General features: G+C 46.2%; 1 long non-coding RNA gene across 1 annotated transcript in view; it reads left to right on the forward strand.

Moving 5' to 3' along the window:
- Nucleotides 1-7,021, forward strand: part of LOC138468412 (uncharacterized) — a 44,738-nt gene extending 37,717 nt beyond the window's left edge. The window contains exon 2 of the long non-coding RNA XR_011268262.1: nucleotides 4,638-7,021. This is a non-coding gene — a long non-coding RNA (uncharacterized lncRNA). The remainder of the gene's footprint in view (nucleotides 1-4,637) is intronic.
- Nucleotides 7,022-12,093: the final 5,072 nt, after the last annotated feature.

The following is a 12,093-nucleotide window of genomic DNA, read 5'->3' on the forward strand; positions in this document are numbered from 1 at the left end:
CCCCACTCGCACAGGGCCAATCACGTGTAACACTTCCCACGCAGCGCGATATGTGTATTCGGAGGGGTGCGCAGGGATTTTTACAGACGTTTTCGTGGTTGGGAGTCTGTATGCTGGTCTACTGGCCTGTGCGCCATGTACGGGATTTGTGCGCTGTTCATGGCGAACGGGGAGGGGTTGGGGACGTAAGTGGCGCAGCTGCAGGGTCGCTGCGCCACTTTGCGCCACGGCTGTTTATGGATGTTAAAATCCATAAATACGCTGTGCGCAGAAATGGATTTTGGAGCACGCGGCTCACGCAGACAGCCACACGCGCACACTGTGCGCCAGCCGCGTGCGCCACTTGTGCGCTGAATTCTATGAATTACCCCCATAGTATTTTGAATAGGCACGCTAAAATGACATGATCGCTATTTTTTGTCTCTGTGCTAAAAGAGGCAATGAAAACATTGGCCAATGACTGGCTAGCAAAGACATAGGACCTCATTACAAGTGTGGTGTCTGGAAAAAAAAGGTGCCAGTAAGATTACCAGCACCCTTGTTTCCGGTAAGCTTACCAGCACCCTTGTTTCCGGAACCACCACACTATGAGTCTGCATGCCAGGGCCGCTGCGCCCAGCAGGTCTGAACCTGCTGGGCGCAGCGGCCCCGGCAGGCAGAGTTGCTATGGAAGCACCGTCCCCGTCAGCGACGGTGCTAGGGGTTCTGTGCCACCATTCCCATGGTCTCCTACGGGACTCCATGGGAATGGGGACTTACAAGATCTCCCGCCTGACTTCCCACTCTTCCAGGACTTGTAATGTCCTGGTGGCACCGGGAAGCCATGTGGTGGATCCAGTGTTATGGGTTACATTGGACTCCATGGGAATGGGATCTTAGACTTTCCGCCACCTGATGTCCCAGGCCGCTGGGACTTGGAATGTACTGGTGGTATCGGGACATCAGGTGGGGGAAACAGTGTTACGAGTTCAGCGGCAACCCGCCGGTAGCATCGGCAGGTTACCACCGAATAGGTAATGAGGCCCATTCTCTCATGGGTACTCAGAAAAGGGCTAGATGGATTTTCCACATTAGGTGTGCACCTCCCACGAAAGTAGGTACACTCCAAGGATTGCATAGACGTAGATATAGGAGAGCCCAAACATCCAAAGAGATCGGGAGATTTCGCTGCAGAGTCTTCCGACAGCTGGGGAGTGTAAGGAACTCATGGTGGCAACAGTAAAGACAGACACAAGTGATCACAGTTCAAGGGTGTTAATTGAACTTTATAATGGGTGAGATAAACGCCTATTCTAAACCTAAATCTAAGATGGGAGCAAGCTATGACCATCAAATAATAAGGCAGTCCTAGTGGCGTCTTGTCAGATAAAAAGGGCCTATACTAAAAAACGATTTTTAGGGCCAAGCCTTACTTCGAAATTAAAAAAAGAGTGTGGGATAATTTCACTAGAAAAGAAAGAAGTGTTAACCAAATGATAAGTCAGGATGGTACGGCAGGGTCTCTCTTCCCCACGTTTGAAGTACAGACAAGGCGGGACTCTTGAGCACAGAACACTCCTTGGCCTTGTCAGCACAAGGTTGACAGTTCCAGGTCAACAATATCAAAACCTTCAGAGGCAAGACTCTTCCTTGCAAAAGTCTCTTGCCTTAGAAGGCCTGTGGTGTTTCACAATGACAAACAAACAAAAGCTCTCTTGCTGATCTTGCACCCTGAGTGATTGCCCTTCGCCCCGAGGATTTCCCTCCATTGGGCTCGTATCCTCTTCAAAGTTTGGGCCTCCCTCTGTCGGGTTCACTACAACGTTTCTTTAACACAGCTCATGTATTGCTCAAAAAACAAATAAACACAAGTTCTTTCAGTACCCTTGTACTTTAGGGCGATTGCTCTTTGCCCCTAGATCTCCCTCCGCCGGGCTCGGATCCTCTTTGCAACTCGGGCCTCCCTCTGTCAGGTTCACTATGGCCTTTCAAGTGCAGCTTACAACTTTCTAGAGTCCTAATGGCCTTTTGAACAACTTTTCACTGTCGACCACCCTCGGCCGGGTTCACTCTTGTCGACACAAGGTTCACAAGTGTATTAGTCTCCAACTTGCAGTTTTGGCCTCCCTCTGTTGGGTTCTCTACCTCCTTTCTTCAGCATACCTCTGTCGGGTTCACGTTTGCCACATTCCACAGTTCACAATCTTATTGTAAAGCAGGGTTCTCTTCCCCTAGCTTTCCTCTGGCAACGGGTCAGAGACTTTCCATTGTACAAAGGATTTGACATAACCCTTGTAGGACCACGCTGACACCTTACGCCACCCTTTCCTAGGGCCTTCTTGTTCTTGTAGTATCAAAACAGGTCCCGGTCAGAGACTTTCAAATGAGCACCCACATGGCGCCAGACCCCTCTGCACCTGGACCTCAACTGTGCTTTCTTTAAAGTTCAAACACACACACAGTTCGTTCTGTTGTAAATTTCTTGCATTCCAAATATTGCTACTTGCAACCTTGGGCTCAACACAGTTCATTTTGCTATCAGCTTCCTCCGACTCACCGACTGCGCTGAACCCATTGGCTTCTCTGATCTCCGGAGCCAAGGATAATACCACGTAGCCCGTTTGCCTTTCCGCCTGTGTTATCAATGCGGGAGGCCTCTGTGTACCGTTGACATCTGCTGCTCCACACGCAAGCTGTAACTCCTGGTCTTATTATTTCTGTTTCAGAGGCTTTAGGGGTCTGAGTTGAAAAGGGCAAGGGCAATTCCCCCTTTGTCATCCTTCCAGGTATTCATCCTCCATTTGTACTGCCAGTTTGGTGTAGCTGTCTCCTCATGCGTTTGGCCTTGCTTGAAGTATGCTTTAGTGCTTCACCATTTATCCCTGTGGGGAAGGTATAGGGCCATCAGGTGTGCGTGGTTATAGTCAATTGCCTGACTCTGCCTGACCCATGTGTTGGGACATGTCAGGCAAACGGCTCTGGTGTTAGTCCGTTGTCTGTTACAGTGTAAGAAAGTGTTTGTGTGGAAAAGGGTGGTGGGGTATTGCTTCTAAATATCCTACATGAGGAAAAGGTGTTACCGGGAAAGGGGTACCGCGTCTCAACCCTCAGTGTCCCACTTCCTGAAGACCCCTCGCCCAGGTGACCCTCCCCCACTGGTCCACCCCCAGGAACTGAATCCAATAGCGATGGCCGTGTCTTGGCCACCTGGACGACAGATCCTGTGGACTAGTAAGTGAGACAGGTGTTTTCTATCTTCAGTGGCATTTCTCATTCTCAGTTCTTATACATGGGGTTAGCCTGGATCGAGCGCCAAACTTGCTTGTCTGGCCAATTCCTGTGATAATGCCGGCGGCAACATGAAAATATCGAACACAAGATCTATTCCCAGAAACTCCACTCTGTGAACTGGATCACCACCAGATCTTTCAATGCTAGGTACAATTCCCACTTCCTCGAGCCTAGCCAGGGCCCTCTAGTTAGACCTGAGGCAATTTCCCAAAATATCTCATGATTTTTTGGCTATCATGGACCTCGGAGACAGCAGACAGTGATTTGCTGTGGCTTAAGGGCATAGCGCTGCACGATCCACTTGACCCCATGTTACCATTTGTGTCCTTGACTAGATTGGGTTCCGCAGATTGCATCGATACCTTACTTCGTAGGGCATACTACTAATTGGCAAGCCAAAAGCAGTCACTCGCCACTTTGATTCCGGGACACGAACCACAGCCTTGGGCAACTTCTACAACTTCAGAAGTGCAAAATTGTCCTTCACTGCACATCTGTGCGCTTCCTCGCGTGTGCGAGTTTATGAATACGACCCCCGGGCATCCTGCAGATGGTGTCATATAACCAAGGAAATAGTGGAAAGACTAGCCAGAGTCCGATATTCACCAAGCTTTCCATGAAAGGTAATAGCAGGGAAGGCACGCCACACAGTCAGGGTCCACTGCCAAAACTGCCCTTCATTGCACTTCCGATTAAATACAGCAACTTATTTCTGGTGTGATGCTAACATGTACATCTTCACTTATAATTGTATTACAGCACTTTCCTTCCATAATCTGTAAACATAATATGTGCTGGCACTTGTACTGTTGCCAGGTAAATAATCTCTTCTCACAATTGATATTATTTCATCCTGCTTTGGATGGAATACACTGTAGAATGGAAGAAAAATCGTGTGCAATGGGGTACTTTATTTGAGACTAGAAGGCAACACTTTCCAGTTAAATTTAGAAACAGGCACCAGTTCTTTGGTTTTCTCGCATTTTGCTTCACACTGTTTGCAGGGAATGCTAATATTATTGATTTATCTGAAATGTTGCTTTGCATTTCAATCGGCTCCATAATTCTTGTTTACAGAGTTCATTAAAGTACCTCAGCATTTTAATGCAGTAAAGAACTACACTTTCTATTCATGGTTGGAGAAAAGGTATACAATATATGAACACAACAAGGTACTACTTCAGCATTGTGTGCTCTAGTTACACCAGTCTGTAATTTCCTTTCAATTTTCCCCCTACAGGAGCAGGCGCCTATATTGTTGGAATATTTTTACTACCTATATTATTTTGTTGCCTGACTTCTTAGAATTGCCTGTTGCTTATACAATGACACAAAATAATACATGAACCCTCTGCTTCCTTCAACAGAAAGAGTGGTTACAAAACCTCGAGCCTGAAAATAAACACTGAAGATTGGGTATACAGAGGAGAATGAGAAATGCCACTGAAGACAGAAAACACCTGTCCACTGAAGATGAGGAAATTGACAGCCTTGGTGGAGAGCTAACTACCCTGTGCCTGTAGGGAATGTGGGGAAAGTGCCACAGAGACGTACACCTTACTAAGACCCCAAAGGTGTCCCATGAAAAGGAGAACCCGCAGATGTGACTACTGTGAAAAGTGCTTTATCCAGCACTTCCCCCTCATGATAGATGTGAGGATCCACACAAAGGAGAAATCATTTGCCTACTGAGCTTGAGGGAGTGTGAGCAATGCATCTCCCTAAAGCAGAAATCCGTACAATTATTGTGTGATCTATACTGGGGTGGAGCCCTATGGATGCAGATGATCTGGAAAACACTGCAAGGTGACAGTGTTACTGCCGAGGGCACATCAGGGGTCCAGCATGGAAGAGAGACAATACACGTGCACAGAGTGTGATAAAACCTTCTCCTGTGGATCAGATCTGTACAGACATCGGGTAATCCATACTGGGGACAAGCTCTATGAGTGCGCAGACTGTATACAATGCTTCACTCTCCCGGGGACTCTGGTAAAGCATCAGAGGATCCATCCTGGGGTGAAGCCTTATGACTGTTCAGAGTGCAAGAAAAGCTTCACTCACTCCTTTCTTCTAAGAAGGCATCTTATGATCCATACTGGGGAAAAGCCCTATAAGTGTGCAGAATGCAAGAAAAGCTTCACACAACCCTCACATCTAGAAAGCCATCATAGGATCCATACTGGTGAAAAGCCATATAAATGTACGGAGTGCAGTAAATGCTTCAGTCACTCCTCACATCTGAGAAGGCATCACAGGATCCATACTAGAGAGATGCCCTATAAATGCACAGAGTGTGAGAAATCCTTCCACCTCAGTTCCCTTTTGAAAAGGCATTAGAGGATCCATACTGGGGGAAGCCCTATGAGTGCTCAGAGGGCTTAAAAAGCTTTACGCAACCCTCACACCTAAGAAGTCATCAGAGGATCCGTACTGGTGGAACCCCTTCAAGTGCACTGAGTGCAAGAACAGCTTCAATCATTCCTCAGTGCTGAGAAATCACCAGAGGGTCCATACTGGGGACGCAATACCTTCAACTCTCTCTTCCTAAATATCTTCCTCCTCAAGCTCTTCGCTCATCTGCCTCCAACTCCCTTAGGGTCAGCCGCTTCTCCAAGCAAAGAGTTAGTGGCAGATCACTCTCTTCGGCAGGGGCCTCTCTCTGGAACAGCCTTCCTGCCTCCCTGAAACTCGAGAAGAACCACCTCTTTGCTTCTGCTTTCTCTCCTCCCGTCTCTTGCTGAATTCCTGACTGAAATTGCACTGGTTACCTGGCCACCTTTTCTGATGTCTGGTCCAGGGCCCATCAATTACCCACCTGCACTGCCTCCCTGGCAACCCCTGCACTTGGGGACCGTTTTTCTGTATCCCCCAGTCCCCTTAACAGCACTTACGTCTGCACTTCCTTGCACTTGCCACTAGCTGGCTGTTTTATGTGTCTTATTTATTCCACTTCCCATGTACTGCACTTTCCCCTCTACCTCCCCCCTGCGCACTTTTCCTATACCCCCTTCCCATGCACTTGCGCGATCTGATTGACACCTGGCCTAGTAGGATCGCTGTCTGTCCTCCCTTGTTTCCCCCCCTTGCCTCGTCGCGCCTTGAAACACTTGTGTATAGGCGCGTTATAAATGCCATATCATATCAAGCCCTATGAGTGCACAGAGTGCAAGAAGAATTTCACTTTCACTTCAGGTCTGAAAAGTCATCAAAGGATCCATACAGGGGTGAGGCCCTACAAGTGCACCGAGTGCAAGAAAAGCTTCCGTCACTCTGCAAGTCTGAAAGCCCATCAGAGAATCCATACTGGGGAGAAACACGATCAGTGCATGTAATTTGATGAGCACTTTGATTGGGCATCGAATATAAAAGGACATCAGAAGGTGGTTGTAAAATTGCTTAGCCTTAATATATGAATATCATTCATTACATTCTGTTTATTCCCACAACAGTATCCAAATAATAATCTAGAGGCCTGAATAGTTTTGCACTGGACCCACGAAGGTTAAAGGTATCAAATGTTTGTCTTACATAATGGAACATAATGCCAGCATTCCCCGGCGCAGAAAGGACTTACATTCTCATCACGATTTGTCTATGAAAAGAAACCGACTAACTTTAAGATACAGAAAAGTACAATGGAACAAAACATCAAAGTGGCAAGCAAAAAAGAACCATGTAAGAAAATAAATAAAATACAAGGACCACTGATAAGCTGAAAATATTAACAAACTTTGACAAAGCCAATAAATGTGTTTCTTTATAGAATTAATATTTTACTTTTATAAGGAAGTTGAGTTTGTAATTTTTTTTAGAATTATATGTTGGACGAAGGCACAGATCGAGTTGTGGAAGAACAGTAAAAAAGGCTCAATGTTTAGCAGAATCCAGTGATTTTACCGAAGGCAAAATGATCGAATGACCAAAAGTTCGAACACTTTGTTTTCGGACATTTCAGCCCCGATAATTTGCGAGAAAAAACACACACACACACACACACACACACACACACACTAACACCCCCCACCCACACCTTCAGCACACCCCCACCCCCAATATAAACAAACCCCACTTACCTTCATCTTCACGCTGGTTCCTGTTCCCTTTCACTTCCGTGATCGGGAACGGCGCTGCAGGGACCTTTTCTTTTCATTTTTTTTTTAAAAGGACGGCTGCGGGGTTGTTCCCCGCAGCCCCCGCTCACTATACCTTAAGGTATACCATACGGTATAGTGAGCGGGGCAATGCGGGGGACACCTCCTCAGCCCGCGTTTTTTTTCAATGCTACCACCAAAGGATCAAACTTTTGGTGTTCGATCCTTTGGTGGTAGCATTTTTAGAACTTTTGGTCGTTTCAACCTTTTTTTTCGATCAATTCGACCTAAACTGTTTAGCACAGGCCATACCCAACAACAGAAGGGGCTGTTTCAGTTGAAGGTAGGACAGTTCAGGACTTCTCTAGCCTCAGAAGGTAAGCACCAGAGATGGGTTCCTGCACTAACCCCATTGATCAGGTCAGCAATTTAATAAAAGGACAGATTGTGTTAGGAGGACATCTAACCTACATTTGGAGGACTAGAAAGTACATTTAAGGGTGTTCACTGATTAAGCCTAGGAGTGGAGGATGTGGAGGTCATGGTGGGCAGGTGCCACAGGTCACTGTGTGAAACTGAGTCCAGAGGAGGTATCTGGGAGGGTTACCGAAACCTCCATAAAATTGCCCAGCACCTTTGCAGGGATCTGTCACATGTGTTCTGCCACAGGTATCTTCACATTGCAGTTATCTCATCATGGATATGGGCATAATGCGGTTTAAGGGGGGGTCCATGTTACAAAGCTCAGGAGCGATCAGCAACCCTAAACTAATATAAGCATGCACAGTATATGGCAACACTGAAGAGGATAAGTCTATGTATCCTTCCAGGACACAGAAGTCACCCAGCCACCATGTTTAAAAGAAAGGCAGCACAATAAGAGTGAAGCCACACAGGACTCCTGACAGGTAATCCCTGTAGATTTAGACGATAAGGGAGACCACATACTAATAATAAGTTGTGGCACCTTATTGTAGAATGTATGGAAACCAGTTTACAGAGGAGGGAATATTTGCATAACGGTCACAACACGGCCTGTGAAAAATGCTGACACAATCAGCATTTTGAAGAAAAACTAATATTGTGTGATATTTCTGAAGCTCCTGGTGAGTGCAGAGCATTGGCTACAGCCCAATACTCGGGACATGACATGTTGAGCAAATAGGCCACGGAATCTTCATTGCCCAGAATTTATGCAATTTATAAACCAACCCCATAGTGGGGAGTCAAAGAGAGTGAAATGAAATGGGTCTGAAATTAAATTGTATTAAGATTGATGGGTCACTTTGGTGGTGGAATCACACACTTTAAGTACTTAAGGAAACACTTAAGGTTGTTGGAACTTCCACTCCTACACCCGTAGGAGTGGAGGAGATGACATTATGGGGTCTGTGGAATTGACATTCATTCCAGATACGGACAAAAGATCGAACGGAAACCCTCTCCCTTAAGGGAGTAACAACGGATGCTGATGATTGTTTGGTCCCACGCCGCCTTGATCTTGTTTTGCTGATGAGATGCAGTAACCTGTGAGGACAGAATTCTGACACTATTGTTTAAAGCAGTCCCCAAATTCATTTCCCAGAATTTCTGCTGATTTATGTGCATCAGTACCTATGAGTGCGGGTGACAACAGTGTAAACATTCTACGACCCGTCACCACCTCATGGGGGCTGAGGTGGTGATCTTTTCCAGGCTTATTCTGCAAACAAACAGTGCTAGGGGAAGGCAGTAAAGCCAAGACTTATGCAAATCAGAACACATTTTTGACAAATGAGTTTTAAACAAGCCCTTGAGATGATTCACAACCCCAATGGCCTGAGGGTGGTACATCAAGCACAACCTGTGCCGTATCCCCAAAAGTGAAGTCATTTCAGTGAAGAAAGAGTTAAAGAAGTGAGTCCCATTATCAGACTTTTGCACTTCACAAATACCCCACTGTGGAAATACCTCGCTTACCAAGAATCTGGCCGCTGACCTGGCATCAGGGTTCACACAGGATTCAGCCTCAAGCCATTGGGAAAATGGACACACAACCACAATTAAATAATGGTATGTGCTGCACCTTTGTACCGTATCAATGAAACAAGATGTAATTCCTTAAAAGGTATAACCCCTCTTACCGCCCTCATAGTATTTCCTGGATTGAATTCCTTACAAAGTGTGCAACTACCAATAAACCTACTCACCTGCTCAAAGAGGTTGGGCACAAACCAATCCTAAAGTTCAGCTGGAATTTGTTGCTGAGGAGTATGTGCTGGGAAAAGCAGTTGCTCCACAGCCACAAGAAGCAACTCTATCGGCATCACTTCCTTCCTCGTCAGGTACTGCCTCCACAACATATCTGTGGGCGAGAGCGTACACCGCCTCTTCACCCAAAGCTCCTTTTCCCCCTGTGGTGCTTTTCCCAGCAGTTCAACAATTTGTAACAAGCGGACTGCAGTATACGGGACCGGCAATTGTGCCTGTTGGCACATCATTTCATTTTTTGGGATATCTGGGAGGGGCGAATAATCTGCAGCCTTTGCAGATTGGTCTGCGGCATTGTTACCAAGTGCTACAGAATCAGTTTTACTAGTATGCACAGTTCATTTAACAACCCCTATCTCCATAGGCAATGTTAACAAGTCAATTAATCATGAAAGCAGTACAGCATGCTGTATAGGGGTCCCATCAGATCTTCTAAACCCTCTTCTCTGCCATATAGATAACCCAGAATGTATTGTTGTGGTAACATACGCAGAGTCGGAGTAGATAGTGACTGCCTTCCCCATACTAATTTCCAGTGCCACCAACTAGGCTGCTTGTGCAGAGTAATGTGATGGCAATTGCTTCTCCACCTCCACCAAGTACTCACCACCCACAAGACTTACAACCGCTGCTGCTGTATGTCTCTCATCAGTGCCCTGATACTCCTGTCTCCAAAGCATCTTCTTTAACACTTTACATTTTTCCCTCATCTCCCTCATAGGTCAGACAATCATGAACATCATCACTAGGCTGCACTGGGTCAGCCAAAAAAAAAATCGCTGGGTTTACTCTGTGACACCTCACTGGTCGTAAGGAAGCATTTGATAAAGCAACCTCATACCTAGAAACTCTCTGAGGAGTCAAAGTTGATTTTGCTTCTCCAAAATTGCAAAAACTGCATGCACCATGTACAGTGTCACCAGGAAGCCCATAGTAATGGCTGAGGACTTTTGTATTGCAAAGGCTGCTGCCGCAAGAGATTGCTCACACGGAAACTGACCCTGTATAAATGAGTCTAACAACCCACTATAATAGGCCAAGGGTTTGTGACCTAAGGATGTTTTTTGTGTTAGGGCCACTGTCATTACCTTCCCATCTGTATGTGAAAAAAGAAAAAATGGCTTTTGGTAATCTGGTGTCGCCAAATTTGGAGCATTACTGATCGCAGTCTTGAGCTCCTGAAAACAAGTTCTCATTTCATCTGACCACTCGATCGGACTTTTCTCTTTCTGTGCTTCCTTGAGAGCTTGCAGCAGGGAGCTGGTGTAACTAGAGTAGTCAAAAATCCAAGACTTACAATAGTTACAGAGCCCCAAAGACTACTGCATCTGTTTTACCGTAGTTGTTGAGGCATGTTCTGAACTGTGCTGGCTCTCTCAGGCATTACCCTTCTCCCTGTGGAGGATAGTACCTGTCCCAAACACAATATTGCAGTTTTTTTGTCCACTTCATACCCCTTCTCCCCAAGCAGGGTGAGGAGTTGTACTGAGTCTGCTCTACACTGTTCCTCTGAAGCACTACAAACAAGTAAATCGTCCACGTACTGAATAACAGCACTGGACATTTGTAAGTTCTCCAAATCCATCTTAATAACTATGTTAAAAACACTTGGAGATTCAAGTACCCCTGGGGTAACCTTGTGTGTTCAAATCTCTGACCACGATACATAAATGCTGTGAGGTAGGAACCGAGAAAAAGGCATTTTTCAGATCAATAACTGTGAAGTGGGTCGACCCAGTAGGGATGTTACATAGAATGGTAGCAGGATTTGATGCCACCGGAAATTCTGCTTCAACAATATGGTTCAGAGGCCGTAAATCCCGTACCATCCTCCAACTAGACCCCTTTGCCTTCTTCACAGGGTAAATGGCCGTGTAACATGGGGATACGGAAGGTTGTATAATCCTTGCTTCAACAATGCCATAATGGTCTATCCCTTCATCTGCCTACTTAGATATTGCCTAACCCTTGGCAAAACTGCTCCTTGTTTTAATTTTATATGCACTGTCCGACACTTTTAAATGCCCCACATCATGGAGATTGCTGGTCCATAAGTGATTCTGCACTTTTCTCCAAATCCTCCTTCCAGTATGGTGATGTCAGGCCGAGGGACCACATCTCTCCAGCCTTAACATCTCTCCACTGGCTCCCGGTTGCTGCTAGGACACAGTTCAAGACCCTCTGTATCATCTACAAGGCTTTCTTGGGCGTGGGACACCGCTACATCTAACTCTCTCTCCCTAAATACCTCCCTGCTAGATCCCTTTGGTCTTGTAGCTCTAAATCTCTGCGGATCAGTCGCTTCACTAAGCAGAGAGTGGGGGTAGATCTCTCTCCTCCGCAGGAACCTCCCTTTGCAATGGTATCCCTGCCCCTCTCAGGCTTGAGCTGGATCACCTTAGGTTCTGGAAGCTCCTCAAGACCCTTCTTTTCTCTTCTTCCTTCCCTCACTCCCTCCTCTGCTACCAACCCCGTCTGC

The sequence above is a fragment of the Ambystoma mexicanum genome, chromosome 4q, assembly GCF_040938575.1.
Source record: "Ambystoma mexicanum isolate Mex_15411 chromosome 4q, UKY_AmexF1_1, whole genome shotgun sequence".
NCBI classification, from domain to species: domain Eukaryota; kingdom Metazoa; phylum Chordata; class Amphibia; order Caudata; family Ambystomatidae; genus Ambystoma; species Ambystoma mexicanum.